Genomic DNA, 21,900 nt, shown 5'->3' on the forward strand with positions numbered 1-21,900 from the left:
ATGGTTCCACCCCCCCTCCCCTCTCGTCTGGTTTTGCTCCTTATTGTGTCCCCTTACCCTTCTCCTTTGTAAGTATGTTTTCCCTTTCCATGCTTCACGTAGTTGTTTTTGCATTCCTTCTCCTTTTCCTTTCCCTTTTCCTCTCTCTTCCCTTTTTAGTGGGTGTCAACTCATATTCATTCTCTTTTTTCTTTCTATTTTTCATTCTCTCATACTGGCCTTCATACTTTGTCTTGTGGTGTTTCTCATTTCCTAGCAGTTATTCACTAGATCTCATTTTTCTCCTTTCTATTTCTTCTAGCTTGTCTACTATTATTCTTAATGTTCTATATTCCTCTACAACGTTTCTTCACTTCTTCTTTCTTTTCTTCCACGAGGCTTTCTCTTTTCTTTGTTCACTTCTTTCTACGGGCTTTTTTTTATGGATTTCTTCATTGTGCTTATCATAATATGCCATATATGTTATGTCGTTAAAAGTTGTTACATGGAATGTTAAGGGTATCAATTCTCCAATCAAAAGAAAAAGAATTTTATCTTACCTTGCCAAACTAAATGTTGATTGTGCCTTTCTGCAAGAAACGCATCTTTCAGATGTAGAGTCTGTAAAACTTAAGAGAGGCTGGTTGGGTGATGTTTATTACTCTGCCAGTGATGGTAAGCATAATGGGGTAGCAATTTTATTTTGCAAATCTCTAGCTTATACTTGTGTATCTCAGGAATCAGACTCTGAAGGTAGATGGGTACATGTCAAACTTTCTATTAGGGGTGCTCCAATTTCTCTTCTTAATGTTTATGCCCCTACTGGAGGTGACCCTACTTTTTGGCACATGATGTCCACATGCATTACCACATTTGTTGAAGACAATTTTATTCTAGCAGGAGTTTGTAACCAACCTCTTGACACCTTTCTTGATAGGAACTCTAAAGCTCCTCATATCCCAAACAAGTCCCATAAACTCTTCGCCCAAGCAATTTCCCAACATAAACTTATTGATGCTTGGCGCCTCTGTAATCCGACAATGAAAGAGTTCACTTTTTACTCGCCTAGTCATCACTCCCAGTCAAGGATCGATTATATTTTTGTTTCTCAAAACATAGCCCAAACATTCACCAATGCTGAAATTGGTCCCATTCTATTGTCAGATCATGCTCGTGTTTTAATTAGTATTGACATTCTGCCTAAAATTGATGGGCCTAAGAGATGGCGCTTTAATAATGTTCTTCTTTTGGATCCTAAATTTACTACCTCCTTCACTGAATTTTTTGGTGAGTTTTTTTAAATTAATGATGCTCGTTCCATACCCAAGCATACCATCTGCGATGCTTTTAAGGCTGCGGCGAGAGATTTTATAATTGGATATGTCGCTAACAAAAGAAAAGCTGCCCGCAAATTCACTGGAGATCTTCTTCAGAAAATTAAGAGATTGGAGCACACCTATTTTACTTCTCATTCTCAAGATAGTTTGACAGCTCTAGTTGATGCTAAGATGCAGTTTAACAAAAACTCCAAGGATGATGCTTTCTTGTACTTATTACAGTCGAGTGCAAAGTTTTATGGGGGTCGACACAAGGCTGGGAAGATCTTGGCTAATTATTTGAAAGTTAAGCAAAATAAGTTGAATATTGAATCTATTTTTGATAATAACTCTGATCTTAAACAAAAAGATGCTGACATTCTATCTGAATTTTCTCTCTTTTACAAGACCCTTTACTCTTCAGAAACTCAGCCTTCTCCCCAATCCCTATCCCATTTTTTCTCCAGCATACGCAAACCCCAACATTTTCCCCTTGATCTTACCTCCTTAGAATCGGATTTGTCACAACAGGAATTACTCACCGCACCTCAACATCTTAAAAAAGACAAAGCCCCTCGACCAGACGGTTTCACGATTGAATTTTACCTTCACTTTTCAAAACTACTGTTACCTAAATTGCACTCTTTAATAGACAAATTTTCTACCTTAGGTGCCTCTTCTGGTTCCTTCTCTGACGCGCACATCTGCCTCATACCCAAAGAGGGAAAGGACACCAAATATTGTAAGAAATATAGAACCATTTCTTTGATTAACATAGACTATAAAATATATGCCAAATCGCTTGCAGCAAGGTTGGACCTCATATTGCCTGACTTGTTAGGTCCGGAGCAATCGGGCTTCATTAAGGGACGTTTTATTACTGACAATACCAGACTTTTGTTTAACGTCTTGTCGAAATCTACACATCTGCAGCATTCTCTAGCAGCGATTGCATTGGATGCCGAAAAAGCATTCGATAGGGTTGAATGGACTTATCTTTTCTCTACCCTCGAATGGTTTGGTTTCGGTCCCAAATTTATTTCTTTAGTATCCCTTCTTTACTCCAACCAATGTGCGGCAGTTTGTGCCAACGGTCTAGTCTCCTCCTTCTTTGATCTAGGAAGAGGTGTCCGCCAAGGATGTCCCTTATCCCCGTTTCTTTTTAATTTGGCTCTAGAACCCTTCCTTTCCAAACTCTGTCAGAATCCTAAAATACATGGTTTTCGCACCACGCACTGTCATATCAAACTTGCTGCATATGCTGACGATATTTTGCTCTTCATATCCAATCCTACTGACTCCAGACCTGCCTTTTTAGCTGAGGTGCGTGAATATTCCTCAATTTCTGGCTATAAACTTAATAATGACAAGTGTGAGATTTTGCCCCTAACAAAGTTTACTTTTAAACCTGATTTTAGCACTTCCAATTTCACTTGGAGTTCTTCTCATATTAAATATTTAGGTTTACACGTTACTCCTTCCATCTCAGATACAGTCTCTCTCTGTATGACCACATGCATTAAAAAAATAATTGATTTGACATCTAAGTGGCACCCTCTCTATTTGTCATGGTGGGGTTGCCTTGACACCATTAAGATGATGCTGTCCCCCATAATTCTTTACACGATTTCTAACATCCCAATACCTATTCACTCCAAATTTTTCAAAAAGAATAATTCATTATTATCTTCTTTCCTTTGGCAAGGCAAAAAACCTCGGATGTCACTTGCCAGACGAATACATCCAAAATCAGAAGGTGGAGTTAATTTCCCAGATTTTCCGGCCTACCAGAAGGCATTTCTTTTGCGTCAAGCTTCCTTTTGGTTACAAGATCCTGGTGATCCCTGTCCTTTATGGGTCGAGGTTGAGCGTCTATCCCTTTCACCTTTCTCTTTTGCTGAATATCTTTCCTTTTCACGCAAACCCTCTGCACTACCCACTCCCATACACAAGTTCGCTACCAAACTGCTTCTTTCTTCCACTCCACCTACCCCTGTTAATGTTACTGAGTTTCTCAATTCTACTATTTGGCACAATCGGAACCTATTAATCAACAATAAGCCTTTTTACTGGAAGTCCTGGAGGCAAAAGGGGATACTTTGGGTATCTCAATTATTTTTGCATTCAACCTTTTTACCTTTCTCCCAACTCTGCCAGTCTTTTGCCTTACCTCCTTCCTTTGCTAGTAAATACCTTCTACTTAAGGAGGCAGTGATGACAACTTATACTCGATTTTTACATTCACGCGCCCCTCCCACACTTATCACTCCCACTTAACAACTACATTCTTTTCTACAGACCAAACCTAACCTAAAGCTTCTGTCATTTACAAATATCTTCATGTTACGGAGGTTATTAGACCAAAGTCTAAGGTAGAAGAACAATGGGAGTGAGATTTTGCCACTTCTTGGCCTATATCTTTGTGGAATAAGATATGGACTAAAATCCGCAAATCCTCTAGTGCAGCGACCTTGACGCAATCCCTGTTCTTCATATATAATAGACTTCTCCTTATGCCGTCTACTCTTAACAAAAGGTTTTCCATGATCCCGGACCTTTGTTGGTCCTGCTCCTCTCCGCAAGTACTCTTTTTCATATGTTGTTTACATGTAATGTTGTTCATGACTTCTGGAAGCAGGTATGGTCCCAAATTAATGTAATTTTTCACACCCACATCCCTTTCTCTTTTATTCATATTTTCTTGGGAAGTCGTTCTTCTTGCTGGGAGAATGTTACACTAAATGCTCGCATTGTTGATTTGTTGCTGGCTGTTGCATTACAACAGATTACAATTAACTGGAAAAACTTTTCAAACATATCCTTTAAAGCATGGTGGTATAATGTATGTCTTAATCACAGACTAGATACTGCTTTTGTTTTTCCTATTCACATTATTATTATTATATTTAATTTTATACAGCGCGCAGCTACCCGGAGGTTTCCCGGCGCTAACCAGAAAAGAGAGGACAGTTAATTGCGGAAAAAGATCTCTAAAGAATCTAGGGGGTCTAAAGGTTGAATAACCAGGTCTTAAGGTCTCTACGGAACCTAAGATAGCAGGATTCCGAACGTAGGGAGAAAGGTAATGCATTCCACAGGGAAGGGGCTAAGTAAGCAAATGAGCGACCGCCCATTCTGGCTCTCCTGATGCGAGGGACCTGATATCTTTCTTGGGTTGACGAACGGAGAGTACGGGGGGGACAGTATTGATGAACCAGAGTTCCTAAGTAGAAAGGAGCAATGCCTGACTTAATGCGATGCATGAAAAAAAGGGCCTTGAATTTAGAACGGTTTTCAATGCGGAGCCAATGAAGGCTGCGCAGAGAGGCCGAGGTGGGAGAGGTTCTGGGAAGATTACAAAGTAATCCAACGGCCAAATTTTGAACTGTCTGAAGTTTGCGCATGACCTCCTTGCATGCACCCAGAAAAAGGATATTCCCATAGTCCAGCCGAGAAGTAATTAACGCCTGGACTACGGTTCTCTGGGTGTTATGGGGAAGCATCCATATGATTTTTCTCAGCCACCTGATGATGGTAATACAGGTGGCCGAGACCTTGATCACATGTTGCCTCATCGACAGCTGATCATCAAATACGATGCCTAGGTTGCGAGCTGTCTTGGAGGGAACAGGTAGGGAGCCCAACTGCTGTGGCCAATGGTGGGGACCCCAGAGTGTGGTATTGGGGCCAAACAAAAGCAGCTCGGTCTTTTCCCCATTTAGTTTCAATTTGTTGTCATGCATCCAACTAGCTATGTTATTAAGACCAGAGTGAAGAGATGAAGTGGAGGAGTTTTGACCTGTGGAGAGTGAAAAGATGATCTGAGTATCATCGGCGTAGGAATAGATAACGAGTCCGGCTTGCTCTGCAATGGTGGCAAGGGGTCTAACATATAAGTTAAAGAATAAAGGGCTCAAAATAGAGCCCTGAGGGACACCACGGGAGGAGTGATGAATTTTAGAGGCTGAGGAAGGGGAAAAAAATTGGAACGTACGGTCAGAAAGATAGCTGGCCACCCAACCCACATGGCGACGAAACGTACAGAATTGTGGCTTACTATATTACATTATACCTTGATGTACCTGATTACCTTTGACATTCCTTATTCCATCATTATTCCCTTTATCTCCCTATTATTGTATTGCTTTACAGTTATGTACAATTTTTCCATTTTTTGTTTCGCTTTAAAGCCCGTTATTAGGTATATATTACTGCTTTTGATATATTGTTTTTGTTTCAATATTTTCATGTCTTTTATAAAACTTGCTTTGAATTTTGTATTGACACCCTACTTTTGATTAATACATTTCTTTTGAACTGAAAAAGACTAAAATGTGTCCATTTTCAGAACTCATTAGCTGATGTTTGAAGAAAAAATGGCTGAATTTCCTAAATATCTTTAAAACTGATTTTTGAAGGATAAATCATGTGAGGAGACTTATTACTAATAATATTACTTTGATGGCAGTGGCACTGCAGCTTTCTACAGAGACTTAACTAGATACATGAAAGGCTCAGTTCATAAATGAAAAGCACTTCATCCAAAAACGTTTGAAATAGATAGGCCATGTGTGAAGGGGCACCTAGTTTGGTGGAAAAGGACTCATATCTATGGGTATCACAACCGTCCCTTACAAATGCCAAGAGTGTGAAATACTTGAATTCAGTTGTGAGAGTTAATATTAAAGAAGGTTTGGCAAGGGAGAAAAAAGCACGTGTTAGAGGGGCTAATAATAATAGTCAAGATAAGCACTTTAATGTGCTTCTTAAAATAATACACAGTGTACATTACCAAGGAGTTGGTACATTTTATCTTGCCCGTCCTACCTGAGTCACAAGAAAGTCTTCTTGATGGCATCGATTTCATATTGTCAATTGGAAAAAATCCAAATTCTCTTGGTGCACTTTGAAGGAAAATTTAATATGTGCTAGTTTTGGCAGCCCAGTATGAACTTTCATGAGTGAAGAATATTCTTACATTGTTTAGCCCAATGTCTGTGACATATCAGGTTACCAAGAAAGACTCTCAAGTGTCCTACACAATTTCAAGTCATCTTATGGGAAGTAGGAAAAAATACAAATACCTATGAAGGGGTTAGTAAATGCTGTGCTATTTAGGTTACCACATCTGGACCTTTACACAGTAGCCTTTTCCTTCATTTTCTCAACCAATGTGCCAGCTTTTTGCTTCAGGGAATAAAGCAACTTGAATGTCCAATTACTCGGGCTCTGTTGAAACACAAAGTTTCTTCCAAAATCATCTTTCAGCATTTCAATGATATGAAAAAATGCATCTCAGTGTTGGGGAAGGAATGTGACAGCATACCCCTTCTCATCCAATGGCTATATCCAAACGTACTGATGACTGGAAAGGTGTATTTTAAGCAATCTAAGGGAAGGTTTGGAAATCATTTATATGAATCACATCTGTTACAAATTAACCACATTGAGCCTTAATCCAAAGCACTAAAATGGAGCTAAGGACTGAGGCAATTCTTACAAATGACATATATCACAAAAGTATTAGAGGGTCAGAATCTCAAAGGTGATTACCAAGAACAGAGGTGGTTACCAAAAAGCCAAACAAAAAGAACTATAACAACCAAGTAAGGTTTGTGTCCGGTCTCTGGCACCCATCAGTCACCACTCGGAACCGCCCTTCATCATTTGGGGCTCCGAGGACAAACACCAAACCTGTTGTTTGCTCCGACAGAGAAGGACTAGCCCTCCTGTGGGATAAGGATGGTTGATGTGAGTTAGATATATACTCACAACGTGACTGTGGGGTAAAAAAAGAGAGTGCAATGCTAAGGATAAGTAATACCAAGAGTGATAAGGAAAGTGGGTAAAATTGGTTTGAAGAGCAAAAAATATATTTTATTAAAGTACAGCTCCTGACACCAAGATTAAAAAATAGCCAAGACAGGGAAATAAATAAACTGTCTAGCCGTGGAACGTGGTCAACATGTTTCAGCAATTATTGGCCATGTGGCCTTGCTTTCTTCAGGACCTAAATTTAAACGCTACTGCAAACAAAAAAAAAACCAAATGTGAGATAATATGTTCTATACATAAAAACTACTAGAAAAATACGGGAACGATTTCATTATTAATTTTGTATGTCACCTGAACCTTCTAGGTGTACTCGTTCCGTTACTCCTTACCAATTCAGTAAATCACTGAAAAAGAAAGACATGGCATAAACACAGCAACCACCACCTGTCCACCACAGTAAACTACCTTATACACCATAATACATTCTTAGCTTAGGTGAGATCTATATCCAGGATATTCAATCATTACACACTGTATTGTACTAGTGTCATACGTGAAAGTAGAATGTGAAAGAGTTAAGTACAAATTTCACGAACTACTTCTTACCTGATTAGTAAGAAGTAAATACCTCACCCCACCTGGCTGCGGCTCAGGACAAAAGCGAAGCACCGCTCTGGAAAAGGTGAGTAAATCAAAAAAGTGAATCACTCACCCATATGTCAACAGAAGATTCACTAGAGGAGCTGCCGAGACCAATCGTCTAAGTATAAATATAAGTATAAGGCTGGGCCACACCAGAGTATGATCATGTGCCAGTGTGACCCTACTGAACGGTATACCCGTTGTCATGCCCATTCACAGCCTCTACAATCAAGTGTCCATAATAATGTCCACTCGTGGTAAGCCGCCAGCTTTCAACAGACTTACTATTAATATGTTAATCTTACTACCACAATTATTTCCAGGCAGTGATGCCATACCAGTTGCAGTGACTCTCTCGTTGTTTTCTAAAGATGCCAGGAGTCAAGCAATGCAAGCTGATATGCAATGGACCCCTCGTGACAGACACAGCGCTTCGTGACACTCGGCAGCCCAAAACACTGAACCCTGTAGGCAAACGCCGTTTCAGTCGGCAAAATGCCGAAATACTGTATTATTCCCCGTGATGTAAAGAGGAAAATACTTCCGCGTTCACCTTACCTAACCGTCGGTACTCCAACGCGGCATCTGTGCCGTCTGGGGAGGTACCGGTAGAGTGTTTACACTCTCTTTTTACTTCGTACCTGCTGATTGGCCAGAACTGCCCACGTGATGTGGGGGAGAGGCGCGTCATGCGCCGATGGTGTTAGACGCACTAAGATTGGTTGGACGCTACATAGAGAGTCCGAGGATTGGGTAACTGCCCGGGTCGACTAGCCAATCAGTGGCAGTCACCCCGTGGTTACGTGAATGTTAGTAAACACCATATACTAAACACGCGTCAATAGACACCGAGCTATGGTGTTGGGCTGAGGCAGATCAGTGTAATTCCCATGCCTCTTCACCTCCAAACATGCGTGCAAGCACTGCATAAAAACCACGAATGGCCAGTCAACACTGCGCTGTCCAAATCATTAAAATGTTGAAAAAAATTGTTTCCATTGGACTCAGATGTTAAACCTGGCTGAAAGTCTACATAATATTTAGCGAGAGCCAAACATAGTCCCTCTGTGCCTTGCAAAGGTGGTAAGAGTCACCCTGAGATCAGCACATCACCACAGCAGTGGCGATGTAACCTGTGTTTCAGCATTAACCTCTGACAATCACGGTATGTTGTCTGAGAGACTCCTTAGATACAAGAAGTTGGAAAGGATATTACATTTATATACCAGCAAACCTTGACACTATTTTTAACACTATTTTTAACCTAGGTCACACCGCAGAGTATGGGTGATAGTATCAGAACGAAGACCACGGTATGTCGTCGTTCAACCCTGTGCGGTCGGTGCCAAGGGTCAAAGGGCCAAATCAATCAATCAATCAATCAATCAATCAATCAGGGAGTTGTGAAGCGCGCTACTCACCCACAAGGGTCTCAAGGCGCTGAGCCAAACGTAAAGATGCATGATCTGTAGAAGCTTCTTGAAGCCTGGGAGTAAGCAGGGGCTTAGCTTGGTCAATAAGATTAGGGAGGTTGTGAGCTTCAGATTTCCCAAAAATCACACTGGGATATCTTGTTGAAACACCTTACTCGCGGAGCAGGGCATGATGGGGGTTTGAGGGGCAGTGAAAAGAGAGAGAGATTGTTGGGGGTACTTAAAACACAACATTTTTCATACTAATCAACATTGTTTAAGGCCTTCATAACCAGAGACAAGAGAGATTGTGTGTATTTTTTGTTAGTTTGGGAATATGAAATTCCCAGGTGAAATCCGACAGACACCCCACTATATCTGACTGAACGCACTTGTACCCAACTATTTATTACAGAAAACATGGGGTTTTTTGGAGGGGGGACACACCGCAAACACCCACCCCTCTGAGGAAGTAGGATACATGAGGCTTTAGGAAGGTCCCTAGTAATAAGGAGGAGTGGGCTACCCCGAAGGAGATGGATTGCCTGAGTCTTCATTCCTCCCATCCAGGCTGCTGAAGCAGTAGAGAAATCTCTGCAAGAGGCAGGCGTGTCACTAGACGAGCCCTGTAGAGGCCAAAACTGAATGATAAATAGATTAAAATAGAGTTTTAGCTGTTACTGGCCCGTGAAAAGGCCAGAATACAAGTGGTCATGAAGGATACGAAACCAGCTGTTATGCAGACAAAGGTTGCTTAGGCCCATGCGCAGGCAATGAGGCGGATTGAGACGGGGCCTGAACCTATGTTTCTTAGTGAAAGGCACAGCATAAAGAGAGTTGCTAGGTTTTTAAGAAAGCAAACCCTTTCTTTAAAAAACGGAGGCAGCTGGTTATGCCAATATCAGAGAGGCAGATAAGCGGCTCCAACAAATCATGCGTCTTTGAACTCATCGGGATTTGTTATTGGGACGTCAATTTTATAGGGAAAACTGAATTCAAGCTTAGGGAGTCTGAAGGCTGCATAAAGCACTCATGTCAAGGAAGAACAGTTGTAAACAGTCTCAATAGACAAGGAAAGAAAAATCAAATAATACATTCAGGGGCATATTACCAACGATTAGCGATATTTATCGCTAACGAGGCTTAGCAACGAATTTTTTAACGCTAAGCATCACCAGAAATTATCGCAGAGATGACTTGCTATTAGCAAGGTTTATCTCAGAAGTGATAAAAATCCTCGCGCTAACTGCCAAATGAGAGATTATCACTGGAAAACCAACGATAATCTCTCGAAGTTTGGCGTTAGCTTGATGATAGGGGCTCACAAACTTAGCCATGATATCCATGATAAAAATGAATATTATTTGACATGTAAAGAAGCACATTCTTAGGAATGCCTTTGTAGATTAGCATGTGTTTGCTGCCAATTTCACTGACCTGTGGTGGCTTACTAAACTATCTATCCACAAGGTCACCACTAGAGTATCCATCTACATCGTCACATTTTGAGACAAGAGAAAGGTTCCTGACCCACTAGTCAAATCCAAGGGGGGATTGGAACAAATAGAACATTGCCCAAAAACCCACATAATGAAGCCAAGCAAGGTATGAAGTTCCAGATCGGCTCAGGGAATAATGATTTGGGCATTTACAGGGGGAAAACCACTTTGATGACATCAAAACAATAGGACTGTGGCAGGAATGTTACAACCCTCACAAAAAAACAAGCATTGGAGAAGCAAATGAATATGACTTGTTTTCGGTGCATCAGTTCTTTATTGTAATGGGCATTTGTTTGGCTTATATTTGGATGCACAAACAGAAAATTCAGCACTGTATCACATATTTATCAAATTAAACAATGGTTCACCAAGGATTCACTGATTTGCATTTTAGTTGTGTACAAACTTATGCAACAACGCGTTGCATAAGTTTGCTCAAAAGGAAAAACAAGAAACAAGCCTTACTGGTTAGAGGAAAGTATTTACTGATTATAAAAATAGTCGTAATTTAGGAAGCATAAATATGCATAAAAACAAGGTTAGTTGCTATGTATATTGTCATCAATGTTCACATCAAAAAAGCAATATTTGTGAATAAAGAGCATGCGAAGACATACAAAACACAACGACCAATAAACAAAAAACGTCACAGGCTGAATATTTAGAATATATACGGAGCCAAATTCAGGGAATGGCAAAAGAGTCTGTCTGTACTGCTGACGACAACATTTTGAACTCTTATCCAAATCGTGAGGTCATGATCTGGACTGCAAAGAATGTGGCACACATGAGGTAAGACAATGGCCAAGTAGCCCATATGTGGCCAGAGAGATGCTCGTATATGATCATAAGGAGTTAAATGACTCACTTGAAAAGTCTATTGAAACATCTGTTCAGCGCTGTGACTAGCTGCACAGCAGGGGGACGTGCTGTGGGAGGCATAAAGAGATGCGTGTTTCATTTATCCTACTCACTACCTGGAGTGAGCAGGATAAACAAAAGGTTATTCACGTGACAGTCTGGAATCTCAAGCAGGTCATGTGGTAACGGCCAGCAGTATAATCTATTACTGTAGTCACATGGATTGGAAGATAAAACGAGCCCCAGAGGGTACACATATCCCAGAGTGAGTTGCCTGGAAATAAAAAAGGGCTTACACTCTCTTTTGGAGCAAACTGATGTGAGGGTAATAAAAACAACATTGGATACGGAATAGTGTGGGTGAATTAATAGACTGCTATATATGTGGATAAGAGCCATTAGAAAGTGGTTCGGTAGATAGCTGAGAGTGGACAGATCAGTGCATAGGTGAAGGTAGAATGAATGATACATTATGCCTTTGCTCAATATATGCAATTCATTCCCAATTACAGTGTTCTGCTGGTGAATAAAGCGCATTTTACGAACATGTAACTGAATGTGCTCCTGTATAGAATTTGATAAATGCAAGGGTTGTATGACAGAGGCACGCATGGTTAAACCATGCATGCCTCTGCCACGCAGTCCGAACCACGAATGCGTCTCAACAACCCATTCCTTTACCACGTTTGCTTTTACCATGCATGCCTTTACCTTGAAATTTTGTGGTAAAGGCATGGTTGGTAAAGGGTGATTGGCAGAGTTTATGCCCCTTTCCCTCCACTCTTATTCCTAAAATCATGGCCCCTGCCCTATAACCCGACTGCCTACTCCTAAAAACTACCTCACCCTTTAAACCTTAAACTATCTTGACTCCCCTATCCTAAAAACTGCCCCCTTGCCCTGGAAACTGCCCTTCCTGCCCACCCTAAGCCCTAAAACTTTGCCCCCCACTGAAAACCTACCTCAAGCCCCCCACCCTTGCCCTAAGCCCCAAAAACTGGCACCCTTACCCTTGAAATTGCCCGTTCTGCGTCCTCCCCCCTGTGCTGAGCCCTAAAACTCTGCACGCTACCTTAAAACCAACCCCGACCTCAGGCCCATTCCCTGAGCCATAAAAACCAGCCCCCTCTCCTAAAACCTACCCCCAACCCAACTAACCTCATTGCGTCCCCATCATTCGCACAGGTACTCCTTTCCTGATCCTCTCCCCACCAGCCAGCAGCTAGAACGCCGACCGCTTAACCACGCATATGCATGGTTCAGCCATATGCATGGTTAAAGCAAGTGGTGTTCAGCTTGTAGTAAAACAGAACGCGCCCTTGAAGCCGCATTGTAAAGTCCGTTTCTTCCCATCATTGCCTCTGTGCAGGTGCTACTCCAACTGTATGCAGATTTTAGTGTCATAAGGATAAGTGCTGGAAATTACATGGTGAACCAATAACACTGATAGAGCACTCGCCGCTCTTAAAATTTGTAAGGGTGCATTATACTCATGGACAAACTGCACTCACATATATTCTGTTGTTTTGCTGTAATCCTTGTTATTAGACTAGAGTTTATATTGCTACATCAAGATGTTAGAATGAAGTTTGTAATGCTGTCTACAGGAAGGATTAGGATTTTGCGTATGTTTAGAGAAATCATGTAATCATACATGCACATTATAAATATTATGCAATATAAATGTATCCACTTTTATATAAATCGTTTGTATAGAGACTTGTGTAACAGGTGTGTATTAATGAACACTCTTAGGTTAGCCAATCTTGTAGGCCCAACTTTTGTTTCCTTACGTTTCGTTTCTCCTTATCTGCTTGCAAGTTATAAGCTAATTAGAATTTATGTGTGTGTGGAGAATTTTTCTCGCCCCCACTACAGGCATTCAACCTCGTTATTTTAGATTTAAGAAAATACATGGGGAGGAGAGGAATGTCTTTGAAGAGCCTGAACAGAGAGAAGGGAGGATGCATTCATGCTTGGCGAAACCTAGGAACCAAGGTTGCTGGATGAAACCTAAATGAAATAGAATCTTGTGGAAAATTATTCAAAGGAAGTGTTCTCCAAGCAGGACCATGTGACCTTTGAGGGCTGTAACTTTGCTTGTTTGTATTAGGTACACGGACAGATTGGGAGGCCTACTGCTTTGTACTGAGGAAAGGGAGCATCTTAGAGCGAGCTCCACAGATTTACGCTACTTGACCCATTTAACGTGAGTGCACTTCAAGAGTCTGTAGTCCTTTTATCAGGCTATAAAGACCGTTGGCCAGATGTTCTTAGTCAATTTTCAATATAACCAACATCACATGATAAATCAATCTGATACTATGTAAGATGCTTTCCTGGAATAAAAACTGACTAGGGTGCAATTCATAAACAACACACAATAAACTGCATCTGCATTGTTTTCAAAAATATAAAGATAAACCTAAGACACAGTAATCAGTTGCTATATTTACATCACTGAGTTATATCGACTTACCATACCATTTCAGGAAAACCCCAGTACCTTAAACGGTAGGGCCCAGGGGTTATTGCAAGCTCATTTTGCGGGCCCGAATTATCCACATCCAGTGAAGGAATTTAGACATGGCTATAACAACTGGCTGGGAGGTGTCAGTTCTTAAGATCCTAATGGCCTCACTTGCAGTTCTGAGGCCTAGCTGAAAACAGATCGGTTTTAGCCAGGATCTTCTAGGTACGTTATATTCTGGGCAGGCAAACAATACATGCCCAGTGTCTTCCCTTTGTTCAACACAAAAGGGGCACACCGAACTTTGGTTCCCGCGCCATTTCGCAGTTAGAGCATTTAGTGGCAATGTCCCTGTAGCATTGTCCCGCCTGACTTCCTGTCAGGGACAGGACAGGCGAGCAGGAAGAGGAAGTGAGGACACAGGAAACGCTTAGTCTGTAAGCCAGTGTGAGGCTGGCAGGGAATAAAGCAAGACGTGTAATCTCTACCTCTGTGTCGGTGTATCCTTGCGATGGGCGCCAGCGCTGCGACAATGGCGACAAGGGTGGGATGTTTGTAAAACCCACAAGCAGCATTGCCCAGCCACCCAACGTGGCCGACCTCCGAACCCTGCCGCGGAGAAAACCGCCGAAGCCAAGAACACCTGACTGCTGCCGGCGAGAGGCGCTACTGCCCGGGGAAGAGAGGCGCGAAAGAACCAGAGCGCGGGTGCGCGAACGACACCCCAAGCACCCGACTGCTGCACCGGGAGGTAGGCGCGTATGCCAGAAGCGCGGCCCCCACGTGTCCAGAAGAAGCAGCCGAGTGTGCAGCGCCGGAACCAGCACCCGACCCCAGGCGCGAGCAAGGAGAGAAGAGCCAGAGCAGAATACAGCGCGAGGAGCGAGGGTGAGTCCAAACCCTGCCGCTTCCCTCACGCGCGCTGTCTAACTGGTCCCAGAGACACGAGGCATACTGTCCCGCGCGGCGGCCATTTTGAAGTCAGGCGCCCGCCCTCAAACAAACCTGCGCTCTCTCCATGGCGGCCATCTTAAAGTCAGGCGCCACTCGATAAATAAGGACTTTGCCAATATAAAAAGTCAACCAAGATACATGAAGGCTCAAGAAGCTGAATGTTGACAAATGAACACTGCATGCTGCCAATAAGACGCAAATAAGCACTAGATAACGCTCTACACAGCTTTTCAGAGCCAGCTAAGTGCAGATGTCCAATCCGGGCCCTGATAGCTCCTCAGGCACTGCCACCACAGCGTCAAGTGCATCAAGCACAGCGAGGTCAGGAAGCCCAGCTCCTAGTACAGGAAGCCCAGCTCCCAGCACAAGAGGCCCTGCTCCTCCAGCCACCGTACCTGCAATGGCGAACAACCCAGTTGGAGCCTCATTCATGCGCCAACCTCAGCCTTTACCACTGACGCCGGGCAACAGCATGGGCCCATCGTGGAAAACATGGAGTGAAGATTTCGAGGACTACATGGTCGGATCCCTAGTACAAGATAACAAGCAAAAACTTGTGGCTTTGAGAAATCTGATTGGTCCAGACATTGCACAAATCATCAAAGAACTACCTAACGCTGCAACAGCCACCTATGATGAAACCAAAGCTGCACTTGACAGACGCTTTCTCCACAAACGCAACGTGGATTATGAGCGCCATACGTTCAACCTTGCCACGCAGGAGAAAGATGAATGTATGAGTGACTTCATCATGCGCATACGTAGACTCGCACGATACTGCGACTTCGACAACTTCAAAACGGAAGACGCCCTGAGACTCCGCATCATCGACGGCTGCTCATCTGAAGCCTTGCGCCGGAGACTTCTAAAAAAACCATACACACTAGACGAAATTGAGGAACTGACAAGAATTAATGACCAGGCGGAGGACTACGCGAAGCGGATGGGGACACAGAAATCATCGGATCACAAAGACCATGCTTTGCGCATTCAGGCACACAGGTCCTCCAAGACTACCAAGTCCACCTCCAAATCCCACGGGTCTCAACCATCGCGTCGAAGCTCGCGACACACGAGGTCCGCAAAAGCCACGCCCACCTGTTATAGATGCGGGCAGGACTACCCACACTCAGGACAGTGCCCAGCCATCGGGCAACGATGCCACCGCTGTGGAAGAGACAATCACTTTGAGATCGCATGCCAAGCCAAGCAACCAAGTCACAGATCATCGACCAAAGGGCATGAGTCACGCCACCACGCCCGAGCCATAAAAGACAAGGGAAGCAGGTCCTCCAGCTCGTCCAACTCCAGCGGTCAGTCAGCCTACTCGCATCAGTCAAGAGGTCGCTCCGGAAGTGGCCATCGCTCAAGGCGTCATGTGACGGACTCCTATCGGTCACGCAGAGACACATCCAGTGAGTCACCATCGCGCACCCCCACATCACAAGACAGTGATGAATACATATGCATGGTAACAACCCCGGATCGTGATGAGTACATATGCATGGTTGCTGACCCGGATCGACTGAAGCGATATCCAAAACTCGACATCCTGATAGGCGACCACCCAGCTAAATTTGTTCTGGACTCTGGAGCATCCTTGAACTATATCTGTGCTTTAGAACATCAAAACATGAAACACAAGCCCAAACTGGAACCTGCTGCTGTCCGTGTGTTCACGTGGATGTCACGCAAGCCACTGCCTTGTTTAGGCCGCTTCCGCACCACTCTCACGTTCAAGGACCGGACAATTGATGCCTACATTCATGTAGTGGAGGGACCAGATCTGGCAGACTGTCTCCTTAGTCTCCCCACAGCAGAAAGACTCAAACTCGTAGAACTCCTCTACATGACGGAGGACACTCCTGACATTGTTGCAAAATTTCCCAACTTATTCAAAGGACTCGGGAAGCTCAACCACTTCAAAGTGAAACTTCATATCAATGAAAATGTGACACCAGTTGCCCAACATCACAGGAAGGTGCCATTCCATCTACAAAAAGCCGTTGATGACGAGCTCCAAGATCTCCTTCGAACAGACATCATAGAACGCACGACGGGTCCCACCCCATGGGTATCACCAGTCGTGGTAGTTCCGAAAAGAGGGGAAGACAACAAGGTCAGGCTATGTGTTGACATGCGCGCGCCCAACACCGCCATCGAGCGGGAACGCCATCCTGGGCCGCATATCAGTGACATGATTACCAAATTAAATGGCGCCACAGTATTCTCCAAGCTTGACCTTAACAAAGGTTACCACCAACTGGAGCTCCACGACAAATCGAGATACATCACACACTTTACCACGCACCAAGGCCTATTCCACTACAAACGCCTGAACTTTGGCATATCCTCGGCTGCCGAGATCTTCCAGGAGGCCATCAGGCGAGTCATCCAAGGCATCCCAAATGCCTTCAATTATAGTGACGATCTGCTGGTATTTGGGAAGGACCGAACAGAACACGACACAGCCCTGGACAGGGTCTGTCATGCACTGATGACGGCAAACCTAACACTTAATGCCAGTAAGTGTGAATTCCACAAAGACACCTTAAAATTTTATGGACACATCTTCTCGAAGGAGGGCATGAGACCGGACCCTGAGAAGGTAGCAGCCCTGGCCGACACTCAGAAACCCCGAGATGTCACTGACCTACGTTCCTTCCTTGGCATGGCAAGCTATTGCGCGAGGTACATCCGCGACTACGCCACAATCAGCTACCCACTGCGGGAACTTACTCGCCAAGGTCAGCCATTCGAATGGACGGAAGCGTGCCAACATGCGTTCTCCGTCATCAAACATGCCGTGGGGTCAGCTATCAATTTGGCGTACTTCGACACGAAGAAGAAAACTGAAATCACAGTGGATGCCAGTCCAGTGGGCCTGGGTGCCATTCTGGCCCAATACCGCGAAGACTCAGACCAGCGACACATCATTGCTTACGCAAGCCGCAGTCTGACGGATACAGAAACAGCATACTCCCAGCCGGAGAAGGAAAGCCTAGCTGTGGTATGGGCGTGCGAACACTTTCACCTTTTTGTTTATGGCAAACATTTTACGATCATTACAGATCATCAGGCGCTCATCACAATTTTTGGTAACCCCAATGCGAAAATGCCACCACGCATTGAGCGGTGGGGTCTGCGCCTCCAAGACTACGTCTTCTCCATCATCCACAAACCTGGGAAAGCTGAAAACCCAGCTGATTTCATGTCACGACACCCGCTGGCAGGTGCCCGTTCTGCACTTTCTGTGGCTGACGAATATCTCCACTTCGTTGTCGACGCTGCATGTCCTCCCACGGTTCCTGTCGAGGCCATCCAGGAGGCGTCCGCACTTGACCCCCTCGTCCAAGCAGTGATGACCCGCATTCGCTCCAACTCCTGGAGGGACGTGAAGCAGTCCTCCTCCGAGTCAGCTCAACTTCGACAAGACCTAGCCGCATTCCAACGAGTGCGTGAAGAACTTTCCATCAGTGACAATGGTCTCCTTTTAAGAGGGGGGAGAATTGTGATTCCTCTCAAACTACGTCAAGGGGTCATCAACCTGGCACATGAGGGACACAGAGGCATCAATGCAACCAAGAAAGCCCTGAGAGAACGAGTCTGGTTCCCCACCCTTGACTATATGGTCGAGACAACTCTGAAAGACTGCATCACATGCCAAGTAGTCAGCCGGGAAGAACCACCAGCACCGTTACAAATGTCAGAACTGCCGGACGGAGTATGGCAACAGATTGCGGTCGACTTCTTCGGCCCACTACAATCAGGACAGTATATCATTGTTGCTATGGACGAATACTCCCGCTTTCCATTCGCACAATTGATATCATCGACTCGAGCAACGACCGTGATCCCAGTGCTTGATGAGATATTTGCAGCCTGGGGCATCCCGCTGCGAGTAAAGACGGACAATGGACCCCCCTTCAACGGTCATGAGTTCACAAACTTTGCAACCCATCTAAACTTCAAACACCAGAAAATTACTCCGCTGTGGCCACAGGCAAATGGCATGGTGGAGCGATTTATGGGGACACTAAAGAGGGCAATCCAGCAAGCTGAACTGACTCACCGAGATGTCCAGCAGACATTGAATGAAGTACTCAGGGCGTATCGGAATACGCCGCACAACACCACCGATCAGTGCCCAGCAACTGTAATGCTTGGAAGGACACCTAGGACAAGACTGCCCATGCTAAATGAAAATCCCCAACAACGGAAAGTCACGGTTGATCACAACACCCTCGTGGAAATCGATCACACCAAAAAGCATAGAATGAAGACATATGCTGATCAACGCAGACATGCCAAAGACTCTAACATACACGAAGGAGACTGGGTGATAGTGCGAAGTGATCGGCGATCCAAAGCAGACAGTCGATACCTCGACATTCCCATGCAAGTCACCAAGAGGAAAGGAACCATGGTCACAGCCAAAGCTGACCACAAACAAATAACAAGAAACATCTCACACTTTAGAAAATGCAACCACGACCGTGTCAAACTTACCCTCAAGTGACTCTTCCAATCAGAGTGACAACAGTGACCCAAGCCACCATAGCCCCACGCGAATGGTGGATATCACAAGTCACCACAGTCCAGTGCTCAGATACAGAGACCGGCCACCACGTCAGATAAGAAAACCTCGACGTCTGGTCGAAGAGATGTAGAGGAAGTGAGACTTTGCAAAACAGGGGAGATGTAGCATTGTCCCGCCTGACTTCCTGTCAGGGACAGGACAGGCGAGCAGGAAGAGGAAGTGAGGACACAGGAAACGCTTAGTCTGTAAGCCAGTGTGAGGCTGGCAGGGAATAAAGCAAGACGTGTAATCTCTACCTCTGTGTCGGTGTATCCTTGCGATGGGCGCCAGCGCTGCGACAGTCCCCACCCTCAATTGATGGTACTTCTTCCGGTCCCCTGGGATGGTAATCCAATCCCAATAAGGTTCAAGGGCCGGTACATGCTTGAGTTCTTAAACGTCAGTTGTAAAAGATGGTTCGATACAACTACCAAAGATCTTTGCCCCAACCATGTTCCAGTACAAATCACGAAGTGCTTTCTTAGGTGGGAAAACATTGCTCACAGGGTCATCCCATAATGGAGATAGGCCCATAGCCATATAAATTCCTTTCACCTCCCTCATCCATGGTATTTTATGAGCTTTATCCGAGTCTCTAACCTCAAGGAAGCCCTGTGCATACTGGGAGAGTTCCGGGGTTACCCACAATCTCCTCCAGTAGGCAACCGATCTATATTTGGCCATATCCTCGAAGCCATGAGACCCTAAGTCATAGTGGAGAGGTATCAAGGGAGTGGATACCGGTAAACCAGTGATGTTGCGCAAAAATGTATTTTGGGCAACAATCAACTTTGTAAGGTTACTGGGTCCCCAGAGCTCAGCCCCAAAAAGGACAGCTGCTCCAACCTTAGAATTGTAAATCTTTAAGACCGGGGTAATTGGCCTAGTGTGTGATGAATAAAATTCCTTGGTGAGTGCTCCTGTCAATTGTGCATGCCTCGTGACCAGCTGGTTGGTGTGCTGTTTCCAATCTAGCTTGGATGACAGGGTAATACCCAGGTAATTAAAGACCTAGGTCTGTTCCAGTTGAACCCCGTTCATAACCACCTTCCCTCTGACCTGTTTCTGTTTGTGTAAGACCATGAATTTTGTTTTGGCGGTATTAATAACAAGCCCATGGTCTATACAGAACTCTTCAAAAACTCCAATGGCCTTCTGAAGACCCTGTTGTGTTTTGGAAATTAATAAGGTATCATCCGCAAACATCAACATGGGGATCGGCCTTCCGCCCAACTTGAGTGCGTCTGTCGGTTGTTGCTCAAAATACCTGATCACCCTGTTGATGTATAGCGAAAAGAGGGTTGGGGCTAGTACACATCCTTGGCGTACTCCCCTTGCAATGGGGAATTTGTCAGTTACGCTACCTTGCTGGTTCCATCGGACTTGAGCAAAATTATCCTCGTGCAATCTAATTAATAACGACAGGATATCTGTTGGGATGCCCTGTTCTTGTAGGGCTTTCCACAACTTGACACGAGGGACCAAGTCGAATGCTGATTTAAGATCAACGAAGGCTGCAAAAAGCATTCCCCCCCCCAAGTAACACTACACGCCAATATAATAAAACAAATCTAAAAACGTGGTCAATGGTGCTAGTATGGCTGCGGAACCCTGCCTGTAAGGGTGACAGAATGTCATTTTCGTCTATCCAGCCATGGATGCGCTGCAACAGAAGCCTCGCCACTACTTTTTGTATGCACGCGATAAGGCTAATAGGCCTATAATTACCTGGATCCGAGCACTCCCCTTTTTTAAAGATTGGGATAATCTCGGCTCCCTTCCAGGACTCTGGAATAGGCGAGCCCTTCGGAATGCCATTGGCTAGCAACTGAATATAAGAAGCCCAGAGGTCCTTGTCATGCATAAATAGGTCTGCAGGGACTGATCGAGGCCTGGGGCCCTACCTTTTGGGATGTTGTTTAGGGTTTTTAGAACATCGACTTTGGTAAAGGATAGGTAGCTTGCACTCACAGTTGTATTCAAGGGTGCCTCGCACCCATCTTGATCTCCATCCTCAGAAGCGAACTGGGACGCATAATGGGTAACCCAAGCGTCAGGTGACACATAATTCATAGGTTCGCCTCTTTTGACCCCCCTTCCCCATTTAAACATATCCCAGAAGGAGGACATGGATCTTTCTTTGCTAGCTCTCAAAACATCCCTCCAATAACCATCATCCCATTCACCTTTTGCCCTGAGTTGTGTTTTTTTATACACAACTCGGGCCTCCTTTATCCTGACTATGTCTTTAGTCTTTACTGCATCTGACAAGGACTTGTAGGCAGCCCTGCAGGATTTATCGTACCATTGATCCTCCTTCCTAACAGGCCTACTCTGTCTTTTAATAACCTTTTTTATCAAATAAAATCTCAATTTATTAAAAAACACATCGTGGATCTTACTAACATTA

The sequence above is a fragment of the Lissotriton helveticus genome, chromosome 2_2 (genome assembly GCF_964261635.1).
Source record: "Lissotriton helveticus chromosome 2_2, aLisHel1.1, whole genome shotgun sequence".
NCBI lineage: Eukaryota > Metazoa > Chordata > Amphibia > Caudata > Salamandridae > Lissotriton > Lissotriton helveticus.